This window comes from Pinus tabuliformis, chromosome 3_1 (genome assembly GCF_031772625.1).
Source record: "Pinus tabuliformis cultivar Carrire ecotype Pingquan chromosome 3_1, CPIR1, whole genome shotgun sequence".
NCBI lineage: Eukaryota > Viridiplantae > Streptophyta > Pinopsida > Pinales > Pinaceae > Pinus > Pinus tabuliformis.
Genome location: NC_142301.1, coordinates 839740464 through 839764802, shown reverse-complemented (window position 1 = coordinate 839764802; position 24339 = coordinate 839740464). Strand labels below are relative to the sequence as shown.

The following is a 24339-nucleotide window of genomic DNA, read 5'->3' as shown; positions in this document are numbered from 1 at the left end:
GGATGCTTCTGCATCAGACTCCCGAGATACAAAAATTTATGACCTCCTGGTCATATGCTTCTCCTTTGTCCCTTAGCAATTCTACCCACATCCTCTGTGGAATTTCCTTTATTATCTTTCTGTGAGCTACAACGAAAACTCTACAGTAACAAGTCCTCCCTGCTACACGATACCTCACCAAGCTTCTCTCCTCTGAGCTTAGTCTTTTAGTGTCTATCTAGTTCTCTCTTCTTTGGAACCATTTGAGCACTCCTCGCTCTAGGTTGCTGCAATCTTCTCACTTTCTTCTATCGTTACCTGTATGACAAGATAAAGACCACAAACTCACCAATCTTCACCATAATTGTATCTCCTTCTTTTGATCACAACTCTTTCTTGTAGGAAACCTTTCCCTACTCTAATACCAAAACGATGACAACATAGCTGCTTCGAGGCAACAAAGCTGCATCTTTACTTAATTCCATGTGGACCTGTGGGTTATGGGCCCATGTATATATCGGAAGCCTTTAAATCAGCAGATTTCAACAAAACTCGACCAATCACCGTTGGTCCTTCTCTGAACACATATAGCCAGAACCCAAATACAATTAAACCCTCTTTGATAACATATCAGGTTTTCTCAGGCCATTAACCCATGCACATGTTCGTGCGTGATTACCGTTCGATGAATCAACCAACAAACGGTCAAGATGATCAGAACTCAACGAGGTTTTAAGCCCGTTGTATAAAGCCTTATCACGTCCATTTTCTGAATTAATGTCTGCGCTTATTAGCAAGCGATATGCGTCCGATCACCTTAAACTTTAAACTCCTTTTGATGATTTTCTCGAGTCCGCTAACCGAGGTAACATGCTCGCAAGTTTCCACGTGATCACCGTGGATCTCCTTCCATTGAACGGTTATCAAAGTCGTCCACTCGCCAGCCATACCGATCAATCTCCACCGTCGATGTGACCCTGCTCAATCTAACGGTTGTTGCACAATCTCGCGCTCCAACTAGCCCGATAGTTAATACTTCGAAAGCACGTGAAGAAAGTAGTTTTTGCGTGCTACGTGTCAATCGCTAAGGGCAATAACGTAGAATTTAGGGATATCGCTTCCGACCTTTCAGGCGTGCGAGATACCACATACCACCTTTCCGAATATTGCCACGTGCTCAATACGGAACTTAAAGAAACTCGGCTTAACAAAGGGTTAACACTTAATCTTGGATCAATCCTTCATACGCTAATCGACTACGATTGTTGATCAAAACACACAAATAATACATAAACCTGAATACATAAAAATACAACGATTTCATTAATAATTCGAGCTCGATTACAACTATGTGGCCTCGATGGGCACACACTCGACCTGGTATTACATTGCATCGACCTCTCTATCACAACACGTAGGTTCATAATTTATAGAAATGACTACAGAATCATGGATCATTCTAGATCCATGATCTTCTCCTAAGATCGTTCACATCTCTCAAAATATGCATAAAATAACAAATTACAAACAAACTCAATCCGATTTGGAGGAAATCTCGTCCTCATGCCACGCATTCTCCTTTCACAGCATTGGATTCCGATTTTAATGAAGGGTGTTTGAATGCTCCTGCATCACTTTGTTACAACAAGTTGATCCAATGCCATGGCTTATCATTACTACATGAGCAAAAAACATAGCTTATTTCATAATCAAAATTTTTCATAACAATATGACAAGATTGTTAATCATGGATATTCACCCCCACTTTTCCATTGACATTATTAACTTGTGAATAAGCTTCATTATAATAGCATGGGTTAATGGTTTATCAATACCACATGCCAAAAAAAAAATTGACAATCAAAATAATTTTCAACAATATGACAAAAACCATGGATATTCACCCTCACTTTACCATGAATATTATTAACTTGTAAATAGGTTTTGTTACAATACCATGGCTTATCAATACCACATGCCCCAAAATCATAACTTATTTCACAATAAAAATATTTTATTTTAATTTAATTTTATAACCCTTTTCTTAGTTGAAGCTAAAAGGAAAAATGGTATAATTACGTTTGAGATATATCTAAATCATCTATCCTCACCAATACTAAAAATATTCCCATGGAAATTAAATTAATGTTTTAATAAAATTGAAAATGAGAATACTTTCATATTTAAAGATGTGGAATTTATATAGCATAAATAATATTAGCAAGAACCAACATAGATCTATCTTGGCTAAGGATCCAAGTGATGAAAAAGTGAGATAGTGTTTGAATTATATTTGTGATGGTAAAAATGAATTTAGCATCATCAAAAAATTTTAAAGCACTTAAAATTTTGAAATTTAATAGTTTTTACTTGGATTTACAAAAATCCCTATGAGAGATTTTCTAAATATGACAAGAATTTCCAGAACTTTCAAAACAAAAAACAAACAATGTGATTAGACTACGGCAAAAAAAAATTGTCAAAAATACTTTTTACATACTTACAAACACATCACGAAAAAACACTGATCGTGCTTACATAAATGCCACTACATTTAATCAAATGTTATAGCATTATATTGAATATATTATATTCATGGAAAATAAATAAATAAAATTTCAAAAAATATCATATACAAAGCTTAGCAATATTTCAATAATAAATTCAGATGCAGAAAGGAGAATACAATAATTATATATATAGATGCAGAAAATAGTTCCTTGTAGACTTGGTTTCTGTCGCTGCAGCAACAATAATACAACAATTATATATATATATAAAATAGTTCCTTGTAGACTTGGTATCTATAACTGCAGCAACAATAACTCCTCTTATCGATATCTGCACGCTCTAAGCCAACTATTTTGAATTGATCATTGCGCTCCATTCCGTTAGAATTATGAAGATTTTGACTGACAAAGTGAGTCATTATTATATTACCCATTATCATTATTTATACATCCATGAGCCAAAGAGTCAATAGTTATGCCCACGGATTGCTTTGGGATAAAATTTGAATGGGAAAACATAAGAATGCCGCAGGCCCTCAAATTAAACACTGATACTACTATTTGAACGATTGCTGACCCATATTATTTCACTTCCCTAACCTTGTTAAAAGGTTCACTCGATCTATATTGCTTTTTCACTTCGTGTAGTCTTCACCCAACTGTTGAAGCTTTTGAATGAAATCATGGACATAACTCTGCTTATTGGCCGCTATAATCTCACAGGCCTTGGGCCGCGTTCGATCTCCATTTCTCCCCCTCAGCTCCAGACATTGCAATTGCTAGTGTTTTAGATATCTTTTCTCTTAGAAAAGAGCCATCGTCTCCCGTTTCGATTTCGATCCCCGCCTTTAATTCCCCGGCTATTAGCGGAGCATTCAAGCCGTGGTCATATTGAAGGGGCAGAAACATGAGGGGTATTACGAAGCTCAGTGACTCCATGACGGAGCTCCATCCCCCGTGGCTGAGATACCAACCGACCGCTGGGTGCGAGAGAATCCGTACCTGCGGTACCCAGCCCTGGACGACAAGCCCCCGGTCCCGGGTATGACTCTCGAATCGAATCTTTTGGGAAGGAATCCCAGCAGGGCTGGAGTTAACTAGCCATATATTGGGTATTTAATGCCCTCATAGCAGTAGGTAACTTAAGGAGTTGGCAAATATTATTTAATGCCGAATTTGCCAGCTCTCGTGTTATTGCGTTAAGTGCGTGCTGCTCTGAGAACATTAAATACCCAATATATGACGGGTTATCTCTTTCCCTCCTTATCTATACTCACAACAACTCTATGACAAGTACAGATTTCATTGGAAGAATACGTTGCTGTCACAGTAGTATTGCCAGCTTTAGGGGAAGTGCATGATCAGTTCCTGTTGAAAGAAGTTGAGAAATGTTGGGGAAATTATCACAACGTGCTGGTTAGACTCATCTCAAATATGTTCTTTTATTTGGATCTTTACTTCGTGGGGCAAAACTCCCTGGTTTCGCTAGTAAAAGTTGGAGTGATGTGTTTCCACGTGGTGTATCACGGTATCAAGATTAATGTGAAGAATGTGGTGATTGAGTTGATTAATCGAGAGCGCGAGGGAGAACAAATTGATCGCGCTTTGTTGAGAAACATTGTGAATTTTTTTGTGGAAATGGGAATGGACCGCTTGGATTTGTACCAAAAAGACTTTGAAGCTCCCATGTTGGAAGACACTGCAGCTTACTACTCTAGGAAGGGTTCATTATGGATATTAGAGGAGGATTCGTGTCCTGACTATATGATAAAGGCCGAAGAATGTTTGAGACGTGAGAAAGAAAGAGTTGCTCACTATTTGCATTCCAGCAGCAAGCAGAAGTTATTAGAGAAAGTAGAAAATGAAATCCTCTCCCGCTACTATATTCAACTTCTGGAAAATGAGTATTCGGGGTGTCATGTTTTGCTTACAAATGACAAGAAAGACGATCTTTCGAGAATGTACAGGCTGTTCTGTAGAATACCTCAAAGCTTGGAACCTTTTGCAAATATTTTTAAACAGCATGTAATCAGCGAAGGAATAAAATTATTTAAATGGGTGGAAGATGTTGTCAAGAATAATAATATAGATGACATTCCAGCACATGAGTTTGTGGAGAAGATTATTGAAGTGCATGATAAGTGTAGTGCATACGTTGTGGAGGCATTTCAAAGAAGCAGTATTTTTTATAAAGCCTTGAGGGAGGCATTTGAAGAAATATGTGATAAAAAAGTCGAAGAAAGCACATGTGCAGAGTTTCTGGCTACATTTTGTGACAACGTGCTTAAAAAGAGCGGTTTAAGTGATGATCATATTGAGGGTATTTTTGAGAAGGCGGCGAATCTCCTTCAGTATGTTAGTGATAGAGATTTGTTTGGTGAATTTTATAGGAAAAAACTAGCTTCCAGATTACTACACCATAAAAGCGCAAATGAGAGCCATGAACGAGCCATGTTGTCAAAGATAAAGCATCAATATGGTCTCCAGCTAAGGTCAAAGATGCAGGGCATGGTTAATGATTTCACACTGGAAAGGGAGACTCAACTTGACTTCAACACATATCTTCATGATTATTCAAATGTGCATCCTGGAATAGAGTTGACTGTTACAGTATTAAATAATGGGTTCTGGCCAACCTACATGGATGTATTGTTTCGGAAGTTGTAAAATTATAGGAAACTTTGATACTAAGCCAATAGAAATTGCAGTATCAACCAACCAGGCAGTCACGCTTTTATTGTTCAATGATTTTGAAAGATTGAGCTGTGAAGAAATCAGTTCACAATTAAATTTGCGAGAGGAGGATGTTATTAGACTCCTTCATTCATTTGTATGTGGAAAGTACAAGATTATTTTGAAGCAGCCGGTGACTCAAACAATAACAAAAACTGATAGTTTTGAATTCAATGCTAGCTTCACCTGCAAATCTGCGAGGATTAAGATTTCACTTCCACAAATGGATGAGAAGAAGAGAGTCAGCGAGGTTGTAGATGGCGATAGATGCCATTCCATCGATGCTGCAATAGTTCGGACAATGAAGGCTAGAAAAGTCTTGAGCAGTCAGGAATTATTCGTTGAATGCGTTGAGCAAGCCACCTTCAAACCAAAAGTTAAATTAATGCAGAAGCAGATTGAAGATCTGATTTCAAGGGAGTTCATAGAACGGGACAAAGAAAATTCTAATATCATTCGATATATTGTTAGATTTAATTTGTGAGTTTTCCTAATTACTTTAAACCCCAACCAAGATCTACTCCTTTGTAAGAAATTGAAATTAATGCACAGCGGAACTTACTTTCCATCCTCAAAGGCTCCTGGTCTTGACTTGAGTTATTGGCTCTTGAATCCTTCCAAGAACTTGCAATCCTTTTCTCTGGCTATCCCAAATGACAGAGTATCTAGTCTTCAATGGAGCAGACAATTTTTCTGAGATGATTGCAAGCCTTGGAGACTCAGCCCTTTTATAGCAGTGCAAAACCCCAATCCTAGGGCAGCTGAAATTTAGCTGAAACAAGTCTGTCAAGAAATCTGAAATTTCAGATTTTGAAATCAATCAATCAATCAATCAATCAATCAGAATAGATTCTGATTTCCTTATTCAGCTCAAATTTATTACTGCTATTATTTTAATCAATTATAATCGGTCCATTAACAATTATAATTGTTTAATATTATTCTATATGTATTTGTATCCAAATCCTTATTTAAATACGTATAATGCCATGATTTAATTAATCACATTATTTGGCATATTTTAATCATTACATAAATGTAATCTCGCTGACAGTATTTGACATTATAATCACAATGCACGTATGTCCAACTTAATATTTGTAATTAGACGTCTCTAAATCCAACAATCTCCCACATGGACAAGTGCAACCTTTTGATTATATATCCTTAACTTTATTGCATGCAACTTTTCTGTCTTTACTTATCGTATTTCTAAAACAATTCCGTCCATCAATTATGCTAACAAAGGACTTAAGCGGCATTTGTCACATTTATTCGCAACTAAACTGACATAAATCACGCTGCCAACATAACTGAATGACATGAATCTGATTTGGACATATAGTTTAGAAATTTCACGCAAGTGTGATTAGACGTGCCTATTTCTAATTGAGTCACCTTTACTTTACTTTATGAGGCCAAAAATTTAAACTTTTAAAGAAAGAAATAATGAAACTGAAACTGAATGCAACTTGTATATATCATCAAAATTGTTTACAATTGCATTACATAGAACATCAAAAACAGAACTTAAAACATATTCAGACTCCCACATTTTTCTAATTATCCTAAACAGATATTACACCCATACAAGCAACATGTTGGTGAAACTTCTTGGGTGGTAATCCTTTAGTAAGAGGATCCACAATCATGGAGTCTGTACCTATGTGTTTTATACATAATTCATTATTCTGCACTCTCTCTTTTACAACCAAAAACTTAATGTCAATGTACTTCGACTTTGACGAACTTCGGTTGTTGGTTGCGTATAACACTGCTAAATTGTTGTCACATAATAATTTGAGTGGTTTCTGAATAGAATCCACAATTTTCAGACTTGTGACGAAGTTCTTCAGCTATACGCCATGATTAGATGCTTCAAAACATGCAACAAATTCAGCTGCCATAGTGGAGGAGGCTACCAATGACTGTTTAGCGCTCTTCCATGACACAACACCACCTGCCATCATAAAGATGTATCCTGATGTTGACTTCATGCTGTCGACACATCCTCCAAAATCAGAATCAGTGTATCCAATGACCTCGAGCTGTTCCGATCTCTGATACGTGAGCATATAGTCCCTTGTTCTCTTTAGGTATCTCAACACTCGCTTGGCTGCCTTCCAGTGTTCCATACCTGGGTTACTCAAATATCTCCCTAGCATTCCGGTAATGAACGCAATATCCGGACGCGTGCATACTTGTGCATACATGATGCTACCCACGGCTGAGGCATAGGGAATATCTTTCATGAGGTTTTTATCTAAGTCAGTTTGGGGACATTGTTTCAGACTAAACTTATCTCCTTTTGATATAGGGGTATCTCCTGGTTTGCTGTTTTGCATGCCAAATCTTGTTAGAATCTTATCGATATAGTTCCTCTGGGATAACCTCAGAATACCTTGAGATCTATCTCTAAGTATTTCAATCCCTAGAACAAATGATGCATCACCAAGATCTTTCATTTCAAAGTTCTTAAATAAAAAATTCTTAGTTTGATGCAACATGTCCTTATCGTTACTGGCAAGCAATATGTCATCTACATATAAAACCAAGAAAATAAATTTACTCCCACAGAACTTAAGGTATATACATTCATCTACTATGTTAGACTCAAAACCAAATGAGCTAATAACTTGGTGAAACTTATAATACCATTGTCGAGATGCTTGTTTTAGCCCATAGATAGATTTCTTAAGTCTGCAAACCATAGACCCTGCATCACCTGATACAAAGTTTTCTGGCTGCTTCATATAGATCGTTTCATCAATGTCACCATTGAGAAACGCCGTCTTTACATCCATCTGATGAAGTTCTAAATCATAATGTGCTACAAGCGCCAATATAATCCTTAAAGAGTCTTTCGATGAAACTGGAGAGAAAGTCTCTTTATAATCAATGCCTTCTTTTTGTGTGAAACCTTTCGCAACAAGACGTGCCTTGTATTTTTCAACATTGCCTTTAGAATCCCGCTTAGTCTTAAATATCCATTTGCAACCAATGGGTTTCTTGTCTTTAGGCAACGGAACGATATCCCAAACGTCATTGTCATACATAGATTTCATCTCTTCATTCATGGCATTAATCCACATTTGAGAGTTAGAGCTTTCCACAGCTTGTTTGATATTAACAGGATCATTTTCAAACATGCCAATGTCAAACTCATGTTCTTGAAGATATGCATAATCCTTTGATTGTGTAGATCTTTTCTCTCTAGTAGATCTCCTAATTGGCACAGGCTCTAGATTTTCTTGAGGTTCATTTACAACTTGATCTTCAACAGGAGGAAGAACATCATTACCAACTTCTGAATCTCCCACAGGCCCTAGGCCATCAACATTTGTCATGTCAATGTGAGGGTTTGGGTTGGGTTCAGGTCCATTTGTGTTCTCTATTCCCTGTTGAGTTTCTAACTGAGTCGTTTGGGATGATGAAGTTTGCACATTGTCAAAAGATGTATTTCTAAACGCAATTGGAATTTGAACAAAACTAGGACTTTGGTCCATAGTCTCATTCGCATTCGTCTCTTCTTCTTCAAAAATACTATCTTTTGTCATATCTCCCCCCACAAACTCATTATCCTCAAAAAATTTTGCACTTCCTGACTCGAAAACTATATGTTCTGTTGGATTATAGAATTTGAACCCCCTAGATCGTTCAGAATAGCCTATAAAGTAACAACTAACGGTTCTTTCATCCAGTTTATTTTTGCTTGGCTTGTAAGGCCTAGCTTCACATGGACATCCCCAAACTCTCAAATGATTCAAGCTAGGCTTGCGCCCAACCCATAACTCGTAAGGGGTCTTGTTAGCAGCTTTAGTAGGCACTCTGTTAAGTATGTATGCTGCAGTCTTTAAGGCTTCTCCCCACAAATTCTCAGGTAGAGTTGTACGAGCAATCATACTTCTCACCATGTCTTTAAGGGTGCGATTTCGTCGCTCAGCAACACCATTCATTGCAGGCGAACCTGGCAACGTATACTGAGGCACAATTCCGCATTCCTCTAAGTATTTTGCAAAGGGACCTTGACGCTGTTCTCCTGATCCATCATAACGACCGTAGTATTCACCACCACGATCAGAACGAATGGACTTTATACGTTTGTTAAGTTGTAACTCAACTTCCGTTTTGAACTTTATGAACACGTCTAATGCTTCCGCCTTTTCTTTTATTAAGTAAATATGACCATATCTTGAATAATCACTATGAATGTGATAAAGTAACGGTCACCATTTCTTGTAGCCTTTGGAAAAGGACCACAGATATCCGTATGAATTAATTCTAAGACATCATTACACCTTTTTGCATCATACTTACGTTTATTAGTTTGTTTTCCCTTTATACAATTTACACAATCACTTAAGTTTGTAAAATCTAAAGGTTGGAGAATATCATTAGACACAAGACGTTCTATCCTTTTCATAGAGATATGTCCTAATCGCTTGTGCCATAATGTTGCAGATTTCTCACAAGTTAATTTACGTTTTCTATTATCTATATGCAGTGCCTCTGAATGTGAAGTGTCTATATCTAGAAAATAAAGATTATCATAAGAAGACAGGATACCAGAAGCAAGAAGCTTAGAATCTTGACACAAACTGAAATTTCCATTACCAAATGAACATACATAACCAATTTTGTCCAAATAAGATATAGAAATTAGGTTCCTTCTGAAAGATGGAACCACTAAAGCATCAAAACTTAAATAAAATCCTGTCTTACATAATAATCTAAATTTTCCTATGCTTTCCACTTCTACTTTATTGCCATTTCCTACGTAAACGTAGCGCTCTGCCTCACTTGGCTTGCGATGGCTTAGGCAACCCTGCATCGACATACTGATGTTAGTCGTTGCACCTGAATCTATCCACCAAGTATATCTAGATACAGAACTTAAATTAACTTCAGAACAAACCAAAGCAAGAGACATACCTTTCTTTGCCAACCATGCATGATAGTTGGTGCAGAATTTCTTTGTATGTCCTGGCGCTTTGTAGAAAAAACAGTTCCTTTCTCCTGCTTTCGCAGAAGTATCTTCCTTCTTGCTTTTCTGCGCGGCATTGTTTGCAGCTACCTTGGTAGGTCCCTTTTCCTTGGCAGTAAACTTGCGCTTCTTGCCTTTACCCTTAGGATTAGATGTTACTACATGAGCACTTTCTCCCTTAGTCATTTTCTGTCTCTCTTCCTCCTGCACCAACCAAGCCTCAAACTCAGGTAATGTCCACGTCTCTTTTTGACAATTATAAGTCATCTTGAATTGACTAAAGTTAGACGGGAGAGACAGAAAAATGAATTCAATGAGAACCTCATCAGAGATGTCATAATTATGCCCTTTCAAGGCACGTTGAAGTCTTGTCATCTCAATAACATGCTCTCTAACCCCTTCTTTTCCCTTGTATTTTATTGTTGCCAACTTCACAAAGAGTGTACTAACATCAGTCTTTTTACTCTTTGTGAATTTTTCTTCAAGGGCCTTAAGGTATGCAACAACGCCTGTCTCTGTATCAGGTATGATGCCTCGAAAGGTCTCATGGATCGTTTGCTTCATCACCATTATGCACATGCGATCTGAATGCTCCCATCTAGCAATATCAGCCTTCTCTTGAGGAGTTACCTCACTCTCTTTATTAGGCTTGGGGCGATCAAATCTCAGTGCTGTGTCCAATTGCATGATCCCTAAGACTAATTTCAGCTTTTCCTCCCACTGTTTGAAATTGTTCCCCATGAGGGGCTTAATCTGACTCAGACTTGACATTATGTTTGGATTTGAAAAATTCAAGAACAAGGAAATAATTTAGATACGATGTGTCACGATTTGATCCTTAATCATAATTCTAAAATCTATCTAAAGGCATGTGTAAAACTATTTGCTCCATTAAAACTTTAGCCAAAAACACCATTCAGTAATGAAACACCTTTGGGTGCAATCATTACCTTCAGGCAACCCTTATGCACCAAACAACTTAGCAGGCGCCAACCCTCCTTTGGGAAAGCTAACACCCACGTCCATTGCCAGCACGTTACTTCAACTTGTCATGAGTCATCCTTGCAATTGTCTTACAGAGAGCGGTTCGTTTGCGAACATCAATGCTTGACTCATGCGAAAACAACACATGTATACCAAACACCGTCTTTAGTTAGATTCCAAAATTATGTCTAAAACCTAATCTAGGACGTATCTATAGAATCTACTCGTCCTATATAGAATACAGTATCTTATAACACTTTTAAATTTAATATGTCAACTATATTCATCAAAATAATTATTAGATTTTAGTAAAACTTTAGCAGTTTCTACAATGATTACCTTTTAGAAATGCTTCAATAATTTATTTAGAGAATACTAAATAATTTATTTAGAGAATACTAAATAATTTTATGGTTGCCATGATTAGCATCATTGTGATCAAATCCGAATTTAGTATTATATCAATAATTAACGTTAATACAAATTTTATGCCATAATTAGCATTATTGTGATAAAATCCGAATTTGGTATTATATCAGTAATTAACGTTAATACAAATTTTTATGCCATAATTAGCATTATTGTGATCAATTTAGAATTCAGTATTATACCCTTTAATTGGTGTTAATACCAATTTTAAATAATATCTAAATCCTAATAATTAGCCTAAATATAGCATATAGTAATTATAGTAATTATAGTAATTATAATTATTATAACCTAAATTACAATCACTTACAATTACTTACAATTACTCTTCTCGATGATAAGAATTTATTCCAATAAACAGAAATATACATGTACATTCTATTTGAATAAAATTCAGACATAAAAATGGCCAGAGTTGATGCACATATGGATAGAGCCAACCTTACAGGGCGCTGGTGGGTTTTTATTGTTTGTAAACACTGATAGACATACATGTACTAAATTAGATAAATGTGCTTGACAGCAATTTAAAGACTCCACAGGTTATTAGAACCTTGGCTGCTAGCAAAGACGCCCCGAGCCAAGTTAGAGCAACAGGCATCTACAGCAATTCTGGAGGGTTTCCTTTGAATGCGGAACCACACCAACTTAGAATCAAAATCATAAAGTTGCTTATTAACTGTTCAACAAATTAGGAATAACATGTTTTTCATGCCATTCCCTAGCTCATCTTTAAAACAATCCCGTGACTATTTTTTTATTTTATTTCTTCCAACTGACTACCAACCAGAAGGCAACATTTTATACAACAGATTGCTTAAAGTAGGTTCATTGTTTGGGAGACTGATTTTCAACAATATATTTGTATTGGTAAAATTATTAACAAAAATTATAGTTCGGAGAAACCAAAATAGTCAATCCCAACCACTGTAAATTTACAATACATCTCAACCGAAACACAAACTAGTGAACCAAATTCTCTTTAAATGAAGGGAGATTTGAAATTAACCTGCAATTAAAACAAGGGTAGAGAAGGAATCGAAAAGTAAATCTCTGAACAATATCGTGTTATGCAAGATTCAAATTCCAACTTCGATTTCGTACTGGCCATATATAAAACGAGATGCAAGAAATCGAAAACCATAAGTGAAAGGAGAAATAAGAGCTGAAACATAAACCATCTAATTTCTCCAGTTATATGTCTGCATATTCGATCCTCTTCTGCGTGAGCATTTGGATTAAAATTGTTATGAGAGTTCACAACTTCACATACGAAACAAAATCAGCTAATCTCCAAAAATCAAGCACGGATTCTTACATAAGGGAGCTCTGATACCAATTGTTAGATTTAATTTGTGAGTTTTCCTAATTACTTTAAACCCCAACCAAGATCTACTCCTTTGTAAGAAATTGAAATTAATGCACAGCGGAACTTACTTTCCATCCTCAAAGGCTCCTGGTCTTGACTTGAGTTATTGGCTCTTGAATCCTTCCAAGAACTTGCAATCCTTTTCTCTGGCTATCCCAAATGACAGAGTATCTAGTCTTCAATGGAGCAGACAATTTTTCTGAGATGATTGCAAGCCTTGGAGACTCAGCCCTTTTATAGCAGTGCAAAACCCCAATCCTAGGGCAGCTGAAATTTAGCTGAAACAAGTCTGTCAAGAAATCTGAAATTTCAGATTTTGAAATCAATCAATCAATCAATCAGAATAGATTCTGATTTCCTTATTCAGCTCAAATTTATTACTGCTATTATTTTAATCAATTATAATTGGTCCATTAACAATTATAATTGTTTAATATTATTCTATATGTATTTGTATCCAAATCCTTATTTAAATACGTATAATGCCATGATTTAATTAATCACATTATTTGGCATATTTTAATCATTACATAAATGTAATCTCGCTGACAGTATTTGACATTATAATCACAATGCACGTATGTCCAACTTAATATTTGTAATTAGACGTCTCTAAATCCAACATATATAGCATAAAACAAATTGCTCAATATACATGGTATCATTTTCGGGTATTGTTTACGCCCTACATTCTCAGTCATTCATTTGCAGGATACGAAACTTTTCAATTCACTTTGAACATATTGTTTTGTAGAATTTGATTTTATGTAAATTATTATTCCTGCCGTTGTAGAATTAGATTTTATGTAGCCGTGATATAACGAGTTTGGTATGTGCATTGACTATTATTTTCTAGATTATTTTATATCTAATTTTTTATGGTGTTATTGGTTGCCTAGGCTCTCATCTTCTTGAGTCATCATTATAAGCTTATATTTGGCTGGAAACAAAAGTTAAACAATGGATTGTTCTGTCTCTTTTGCCAAAAATTGAACCAATTTTATTTGAAACAAATCGTTTTACTTTACCTTGATATGTGGAATTGGTTGAAAGGTCATAGTTTTTAATTATTTACTGCTAGACATGTCTCTTGTGCTAAAATTTGAACCAATTTTATTTTATTTGAACAAATCGTTTTACTTTACCTCGATATGTGGACTTGGTTGAAAAGCTATGGTTTTTAATTATTTACTGCACGACATACAGAATTAGATTTTATGTAAATTAGATTGTTTTGTAGAATTAGATTTTATGTAAATTATTATTCATGCCGTTGCACAAGCCATATGACCTTGCTTGCTAGCTACATTTTCAGCACTCCCTTCTATCTGTTTTTGTAGTTGCTCCTTATGAATTAGAATGCTTCTTGGCTTCTTACTGTGGAACCTTATTTAAAGACTTTTTTCTTCCAACCATGTTCTTATGATCTGAATTTATCACCTCACTCATAAGTGCCATGTACCTTGTGTATCTTTGTGGCTTCTTACTTTGGCTAAACGTGGTATTGGGAGGTCCAACTCTCTCCTCATCATCTTTAAACAATTTTTCTACTCACTTGGCTCTAACTCTCCCTATATTGGGTGTCTCTGATTGAGTGGCTGCCTCCACTTACCCTAGTCTCTTCTCCTCATCATCCTACTTATTGACCCACTTGTGAACTAACCAAGACTCAAACTATGATATTGGCTGAGGGTCCTTCTTGGAAGCTCTAACATGTTCTTCTTCTAAGAACTCCCTCATAGCCCTGCTTTCATCAACCCTATGTTCTTTACTCTTCGCACTTCCTTTCTTGATGCTCAAGGCTATAAATTATTTTTCCTCCACAACAAGGAAAATACACTCTAGTGAGGGTTTTGAGGAATCCCATATGAAAATAGCCCAAAAATATATTTATAGCGGAGGTCACTAGTGGAGTTGGGCGGGTGGATGTTTTTAATGGTGTGTCTATAATACACTAACGCATCAGTGCGTTACTATAAATAGATGCACTGGTGCTTAATAACATATGGTGCATCATGGAAAAGTTAATATATATATAGATCTCTCATCCTAGAGATCCAGGAGGTTGGAGGCTGGAATTTTGTATCTTGTAAGGAAGTGCTGCTGGTTTCTTGGTGCAATATCATAGTGTTGGGTGATCTAAGCTTTTCATGAGGTGAAGAAGGGCTTTCTTGCTGAGAGGATGATGCTGGGTCAGAACAATTGGTTGTAATCCTCTTTGCTCTTTCTTGATTATCAATAAATCTATTCAAGTTTTCTTCCACATTCTTGTATGATTGATGATTTATGCATTTGTGTGGTCAATGTACATCTAGTGATAATAGATCTATGTTCTTGGATAGTGTTATGCTGCTTTGATTCTACAGGTACTCTTTGAAACTAGGTAGACATGAAGCGAGTGGCAAAGACCTATCAGAAGAGAGAGGAAATGAGCAAGGAACCAAGCGCAAGACAGAGGTTGGTCTCCTTATTCTTCTCTCATCTATTTCTCATAAAGGAAAACGAAAGTAGTTTTTAGTGTGTTTGTTCCTAAGGTAGCTACCAGCCTTAGTGGGACTAGCAGCTCTGCATAGACACTAGTTTTCCCGATAACAAAATGGCGACTCCGCTGGGGAGCGAATAGATTGTTTGTTTATTTGCATTTGTTTAATTTATAAACTTACAGACGAAGCCTGAAGTCAAGCCAGCTAGCCTTCGAACTACATTTGCTATGCAAGTGCAAAGTGGATCAATGCTGCTTCAGTCTATCTCTGGGTTTTGTTTATGAATTAAACGATTGCTTTACAAGCTCTCTAATTGCCCTTGTGGTGGCTCTAGTAACCTCTTTAGATCTACCCCTGTGATTGACTTACTCATTACCACTTGCTTGGCCTAAATCCCTGAACTGAGCTGCAAAATGTGACCCGGAACCCAGCTAAAGTCTCGTCCCTGGTCCATCGCACTATGTCTTCTTTGAAACCTGAATGCATTGCACTTACTGAGTGTAGTAGGTGCGTTGCATTTCAGTTTCTCTGTGCTACATGTGTGCTAATCAGACCTCTTCTGCTCTTAGATTTTGGCTTCTGTGTTCATTCTTTTCAGCTCTATTCAGGAGTTTTGTTGCCTGTATTCAGTACACCTCTGTGGAAATCCCCTTCCTTGCCATTATTTTGCCTACATTGTGCAAAGAACTGTAAATGTTTTTATGTATTTTTGAGTCATTTTCAGTTCTCTTTTACAAAGAAGTAGCGTAATTGAACTGTCATTTCTTGATTTGAAAGTGTCGCAAGTGTCGTTTTCAGTCATAGGAAAGAATCTGATTGTTCTTTATAGTCGATTACACTGTTACTCTTGTATTTGATTTGAATTGGTAGTTTCGAAAGTTTCGAAAGTAAGTTTTCAATTCCAAATAACAAAGTGTCATCATTGTCCTCATTTTGTTTTGAAAAGAAGCTTGTTAGCAATTCTCGCTTTGAAAATAATTCAGATTTGCGCTTAGCTTTCTTTTTATCATTCACACATTAAGGAAGCTGAAAACAAATACATGCATGTGCATTTGCATTTAAATTGTTTGTTGGTTTGATTTAGGACATTGCATATAGTGTGTGCTCTCTGCTCTTTGTTGAAAGAACGCCATCTCTCTTTCCTTAGTAGCTAGGATTTTCATTGCAAAAAGAAGATTAAACGACTATTTATCATCTTAGATTGCATTTTAGGAATTGTACATCTACATCACGCGGTGAACCTGAAAGGAAAATTTCTTAAGCAAGATCAACTATAAAATAAATTTAATGAATCTAAAAACGCTTTGGAACCTAATGCACAACATCTAGAAGTCTAGGCTAGAGACGTATTCCGACGTCGTAAAGCCTGGTAACTATTGTTTTCGCTGTTGGTTGGGTGATTCCTCCACTTTGAGACGACAAGTGCCAGTACGGACTTGTGCTCCCATGTACCGTCAAGTATATTTTGGGAGACCACAATAGGCTTTATCCTTTATCCATAGGAAGCCTTGTCTGCCGCCCTATTGATCGCAATGCATTGAACACAACATTTAGGAAGATTGACTGTCATACTGTAAAAAGTATTCTGCAGTTTTGCGATTGGTTTGGTAATCCCTCTGTATAGATTTCCAGAGCAGTCCCTTTCGTTCCTTTTCAGATTCCTTAATGGAAAAGGTCCATCTGAGCACTTGTCACTTCAGGCTCATTAAAAATTGAAGGTGACTAGAGTCATCTTTTGTTTTTTCTCGACTCTTAAAAATTGAAAAAACAAGTTGTGTCAAAGCGTCTAAAATTTATTTTAATCGGAATAACGTCACTATTCCCTCCCGGTCTTATAAGTTAGTCTCCCTTCATCACAAGTTCTTGTAGAATCGCTAGGAAATCTTTTGGATAGACTAGATATGTCTGAACAACCGTCGACATCCAGGACTGTGTCATCTGACGCAGCAGCAGTAGAGCCTCCTACTGCTACTCCAACGATGTTCGACGGTATACCATCTGTCCCGGCAAGTTATCAACAACAAGCCAGAGTCTAATCAGGGACTGTTTCGACGACATGATCAGTTCCTTTTTCTTCATCCGGATTATCATCTGGTATTTCTTATGTTGAAACTCAACAAATTGATCCAATGTGTCTTCAAAGGCCAATCTACCTTGTGTCCTTTTTTGTGGAAATGGGAGTGGATCGCATGGATTTGTACCAAAAAGACTGAAGCTCCCATGTTAGAAGATACTGGAGCTTACTACTCTAGGAAGGGTTCATTATGGATATTAGAGGAGGATTCGTGTCCTGAATATATGATAAAGGCCGAAGAATGTTTGAAACGTGAGAAAGAAAGAGTTGCTCACTATTTGCATTCCAGCAGCGAGAAAAAGTTATTAGAGAAAGTAGAAAATGAAATTCTCTCCTGCTATTATATTAAACTTTTGGAAAATGAGTATTCGGGGTGTCATGTTTTGCTTACAAACGACAAGAAAGATGATCTTTCGAGAATGTACAAGCTGTTCTATAGAATACCTCAAAGCTTGGAACCTTTTGCAAATATTTTTAAACAGCATGTAATCAGCGAAGGAATAAAATTATTTAAATGGGTGGAAGATGTTGTCAAGAATAATAATATAGATGATATTCTAGCACATGAGTTTGTGGAGAAGATTATTGAAGTGCATGATATAGATGACATTCTAGAACATGAGTTTGTGGAGAAGATTATTGAAGTGCATGATAAGTGTAGTGGTTATGTTGTGGATGCATTTCAAAGAAGCAGTATCTTTTATAAAGCCTTGAGGGATGCATTTGAAGTAATATGTGATAAAAAAGTCGAAGAAAACACATGTGCAGAGTTTCTGGCTACATTTTGTGACAACGTGTTTAAAAAGAGCGGTTTAAGTGATGATCATATTGAGGGAATTCTTGAAAAGGCGGCGAATCTCCTTCAGTATGTTAGTGATAGAGATTTGTTTGGTGAATTTTACAGGGAAAAACTAGCTTCCAGATTACTACATCATAAAAGCGCAAATGAGAGCCATGAACGAGCCATGTTATCAAAGATAAAGCATCAATGTGGTATCCAGCTAATGTCAAAGATGCAGGGCATGGTTAATGATTTCACACTGGCCAGGGAGACTCAACTTGAATTCAACACATATCTTCATGATTATTCAAATGTGCATCCTGGAATAGAGTTGAGTGTTACAGTATTAAATAATGGGTTCTGGCCATCCTACACGTTATTCAACCTCAATCCACCAGCAGAAATTCTTAAATGTATTAGGGCGTATGAAGGCTTTTATTCTACAAAATATCAGTATCGTAAACTTACATGAATGTATTGTTTTGGAAATTGTAAAATTATAGGAAACTCCCTTTCATCTGTTTTTGTAGTTGCTCCTTATGAATTAGAATACTTCTTGGCTTCTTACTGTGGAATCTGATTTGAAGACTTTTTCCTTCCAACCATGTTCTTATCATCTAAATTTATCACCTCAGTCATAAGTGCCATATACTTCGTGTATCTTTGTGGCTTCTTACTTTGGCTAAATGTGCTATTGGGAGGTCCAACTCTCTCCTGATCATCCGTAAACAATTTGTCTACTCACTTGGCTCGATAGCACTAGAAAAGGGTTAAATTTAAAAAATATTAGTCATAAAATTATTTTTAACTATATTGACGCTATATTGTAATGAAGCACCAATGTTATCCCTATTTATGATAGCCCTGGTGCATAAACAACATGGTGCACATGGAATAGTTTTTAATTTACAAATGGCAGTATACTTTGTATAAAAGAAGCACTAGTTCAGTTAATAGAACTATATGCCCGATGCTTAACAAACAATAGTGCACTGTGGCATGGTTATTTTTTATAAAAATAAAAACAAGTGAGATCTGGTGCATATATTAATTGATAGCACCAAACAAGGGCTAAATAATAAAAAAATAATGTTGGTCGTAAAATTCATTTTTACCATTTCGGTGTTATAGTCACATAAAACACCAGCTTTCCCTTTTTATGAAAGCCTTGATGCGTAAACAATAGGGTGTACTGTGGAAAGGTTTTTAATTTAAAAAACATTGGTGTGTTACTCATATAATAAGCATTGTGCCATTAATATAATAGTACATGTCGGTGCTTAATAGACAATGTTGCACTATTCGAGGGTTATTTTTTAAATAAAATGTAACAAGGCACTAAGTAACTCTGGAGCACTAGTGAGGGTTTTGAGGAATCCCATATGAAAATAGCCCAAAAATATATTTATAGCGAAGGTCACTAGTGGAGTTGGGCGGGTGGATGTTTTTAATGATGTGTCTATAATACACTAACACATTGGTGTGTTACTATAACTAGATGCACCGGTGTTTAATAACATATGGTGCATCATGGAAAAGTTATTATTATATATATAACTGTGTGTTAAGTACATAAGGCGCCCCGATACATATACTAATCGAGAACATTGGAAAAGGTTAAGTTTAAAAAAATATCGGTCATAAAATTCATTTTTCCCAGTCCAGAGCTATACTCTCATGACACCTGGTCATTTATGTGGTGAAAATGATCGAATGAGAGTTATTGCTATTGGTGTTCTAAGAGTTTATGGTAGGCACTGAGAAAGTCGAAGCTAGGGATCAATGTAGATAGTCTGAAAGTGAGTTGTGGTTAGCTTTTTTATTCATATTGTGTGTTGTAAGTTCGTCTCTAGTTGCTACATTGACCAAAACCGCCATCAATGCTTCCTTAGGTACGAAATGTTATTATATAGGTCATTTCTTGTAGTTCTCTTCGCATCACCAGAATCATATTAATCAAGAGCATAAATATCAAAATGTGAATCTTAGGTTCTATATGTCTAATAATCCTTGCAGAATTACCCCTTATCGTAGCAAGATTTGAATGAAAATCTATGTCTATAGGATGGGGGGGAATAGTGGAAATGAAATACCAAGTCATTTATGTTGAAAAATGAGGCATCTGGGAGGTGCTTATGTTGGTGTATCAAGGGTTGGTTATTAGCATTACATAAGTCAAAGTGTTTTTCTAGCACATCAGAATCTGTTGAATTCGCACCACAAAGATCAGATTAATCAATGACATTGAAAGTTAGCTGAAAATCAGAACTTCTGTATGCTTAAGAACCCTTGTAGAATGACCCATCTGTCAAAGCAAAAGATTTGAACGAGAAAGTGGGTATATGGGATGGATGGGGACATAAAGGCCAAATACCTTGCCATTTTGATAGCTCAAATGGTCATTTGAGTGGTGCTTCTTTTTGTGTCATAAGTAGGAATGTTGGTTATCATTGCAGAATTCGAATAGTTGGTGGTTTTATCGAGCGTTGAAGAGATAGTTGCATTGGTGTTCTTGTGGGCTAGGAATGGTTGCATAATCCCAAGTCAAACCCGCCATGAGTGCCAGGTTTCCTGTTAGATTCCTCTGGTAAATCTATGAAGCATGAAGCATGAAGAAGGACAAGAGATGTCTTAGCCTGAATCTTGTTCAGGGGTCCAGTTTGACAAAACTCTTTACTTGAAGAAACCCTCACCTCTTCCTTAGGTACCCTCACTGTAGGGTGATTTGGCCGTGGTATTTCCTCGCCAAGCTTCCCCATAAAGTGACCCCAATAGCCTAAGCCTGTCCTCTCCACGGGGAGTAATGACTCTCTGGTGTTATGGGTGTAGTGAGAGGGGATGGGACTACCATGAAATTTTGAACCCAATCGTTGGGCTTCTCTAAATTTACTTTAAAGGACTTAAGTTAGTTGTTAGAGAGGGTGGGTTTAAAACCCCAGGGTAAGGCCACGGTACTTGCATCCATGGGTATGGCAACAGAAAGTGGCCAACCACTTGAAATGAGCTCACCGAGTGGGCCTGAGGGGATTACCAGGTTTTCTCTCCCAACCCAACAAGGTTAGGGAAGTCAGGTTCAGGCTTCATCAACTCATCTGGACCTAAGCTTAACAGAACTCCCATTTCTTGCTGGGGTGTCCCTGCTAGCGTCACATCAATTTTAGGACCTCGCTAGGATACCATCTCTAAACGTATGAGGTTAGGGAGCCAGGGGACTACCTTGCCTCAACACGGTGGTTACCACCTGTCCTAGTGATACAACGAGTGGGCCTGATGGGGCAAACATGACTCGTAGCCCATTGTTTGGGTGTCCCTGCTAGCGTCACATATCTTAACGGATGATGTTAGGGAGCCAGGGAATTGCCTTGCCTCATTGGTTATGGTTACCACCTCGTTAGTGGGCCGGAGGGAGCAGACATGATTCGCTGCCCATTGCTAGGGTGTCCATCATTTTAGGTTAGGGAGCAAGGCTGCCTTACTGAGCTATTATGGTTACCACCCGTATATCACTGAGGGGGCCTTCAGGGGAAACCAGGTTTTCTCTCCCAGCCCATTGCTGGGGTGTCTGAGATTCTTGGGGTGAGGTTAGGGAGAAAGCCCACCTTGCCTCTTTTCCTAGGTTACCACCCATCCTCCTAAAAGCGAGTGGGCCAGACGGGGAAACCAACTTTTCTCTCCCAGTCTCCTCCTTATGGGAGGGGGGTGTCCTAGGAAATTGTTGGATCTACCATAAGGTGCAATCATACAATGATTGGACATGGGCCTGAGGGGGCAGACATGACTCGCAGCCCATTGCTGGGGTGTCCATCATTTTAGGTTAGGGAGCAAGGCTGCCTTGCTGAGATATTATGGTTACCACCCGTATACCACCGAGTGGGCCTTCAGGAGCAATCAGGTTTTCTCACCCAACCCATTGCTGGGGTGTCCCAGATTTTTGGGGTGAGGTTAGGAAACAAGGTTGCCTTGCCTCTTTTCCTGGGTTACCACCCGTCCTCCTAAAAATGAGTGGGCTAGAGGGGGCAACCAGGTTTTCTCTCCTAGCTGCCTCCTTGTTTGGGGGGGTTGTCCCAACTTAGCTATTGTGTTGCTAATTTCCATGGCTAGCTGAGCTAGCTCCTCTTGTTCGATCTGGTTATGTAAGCTATGTAGGCCACATGATTCAACTAGCAGGTGCCCTATTCGTTCTTCTAAAGGTCGGGTGTAAGTGCTTCTGCCTTTGCTTTATGAAGTGCTTATTAAAGATCATAGTCAACTACATAATCGAAAAAAAGAGAAGAATCAACTGCTACTGGTGCTTCTGTAGGTTCTTCTGCATTTGGATTTGGAAAATCTGACTAAGAGTTTAAGATGGATGCCTAGATCCATGGGTATGAGGGTTTAGGATGCCATGTTAGACCTGGGGTCCAATGTGAACATCCTTCCAAAGAAGTTGTCGAAAATGATGGGGAGTGCGCGCCCAGTTTGTTCACTCATCCAGTTGAGGCTAGCAAATCATTATCAAATTGAACCTATTGGCCATCTCGAAAATGTGAAATCCAAACTTAGAATTGTGTAGATAATGGTGTATTTCAAGGTCATTGGGATTGTAGATGATCAAAATACTTACCTTGCCCTATTAGGGTTTGAATGGAAAAATGACAGCGAGACCATCCTTGGAGGGGGAAATGCCTTTTGAAGCTATTGTAACAAGAGTGATACAAGACATTAATCCTATCAAAGGATCCCCATACATAGAGCCAATGAACGGCATTATGGATAATGCAGTGATAGATTAGTTGTACAACTTAATAGCTAGAATGTGGGATTACTATGTCAATCCCATAGCAAATGGAGCGATGAGCTGACGTAGCATTTGCTCCTATGATTCAAAAATCCAAGAATCATTTTCAAATTGGCAAGAGTGCAACCAGAAGATTTCGTCTCATCATTGCACCATGTTCAGGTCATTCCATTAGATTGGCATAGAGTTGAGGGACCCTCCAATTTTTGATGGTACCAAGGATGTGGAGGAGTTCATGGATGACACAAGATCAATGATCCCTGAAGAAAAGTGAGTTTCGACACTAGATGCAACCTTCAGGTCCACTTCTTATAGATGGTAGGCCATGCATAAGGACAACCTAATAAGTTGGCAAGAAGTCCAACCCGCATTGAGACATCAATTCAACGCACCGATAAAGTTTTAGGTTATTTATATTCTGGGAGAGGAAAAAGACCCAATCGCCTTGACAGAAAAACGGAGAATATTAAGTACTAAATATTTGCTCATTTCTCTGATGGAAGATTATGCAAATTTTTTGTAAAAACCCAAACTATGAGAATCTAAATGTGCATATAGAATCTTTTCTTCTATTTTTTTGGCTTACAAAATAAAAGAGGAGGAAAAGCACCTTTTATTCATTTTCTCTCATTAGGAACAAACCGTAACTACCTCAAGCTACCAACCCTATCAGGTAAAACTAAATGCGAGTCAGTAAGGTAATGTGTGGCCACCACCCCTTGCCTTACTCCTGGATGGCTCGCCAGTGGCCTTAACAGAGTACTCCTATACCTGGATGGGTGAAAACCCAGCCCCTTCTTAATAAGAGTGGAATTATTTTGTCTCAAGCACAAATTCAGCTTCACATTAGTGGGAGTAGAACTAAACCATAAGGTTCATGAGTGGGAGTAGAACTCAACCAAAAATTCAGCTTCACATGAGGGGAGTAGAACTCAACCGGCTTCATAGAGTGCAAGATTCATCCTCAACCACCAAATGGTGTCAGGGCCTCAGGCTTTTGGATTTTCCAGGGGCGAGCCATCACTCCAAAGATATATACGATCTTACGATCCTTTGGGATCCAGCCTTGTAGTGGTCTGACCACCATTGGGATTTCCAGGGTGGGTTGGGTATCGTTGAGCCCCAAGGCCAATTCACAACCGTGTGAGGTAACATCAGGATGAGGTGAAGAATTTAGCATCCTAGAGGAGATGGCTAGTCAAATAGGATGTCAAGTATGGAATTCTAGCTAAGACC

The 24339-nt window shown here is 37.7% G+C and overlaps 2 pseudogenes; both read left to right on the top strand.

Moving 5' to 3' along the window:
- Window positions 1–3426: 3426 nt before the first annotated feature.
- On the top strand, window positions 3427–5706 carry LOC149190129 (cullin-1 pseudogene; annotated as a pseudogene).
- Window positions 5707–17691: 11985 nt separating this feature from the next.
- Window positions 17692–18798, top strand: LOC149190128 (cullin-1 pseudogene; annotated as a pseudogene).
- The last annotated feature ends 5541 nt before the right edge of the window (window positions 18799–24339 follow it).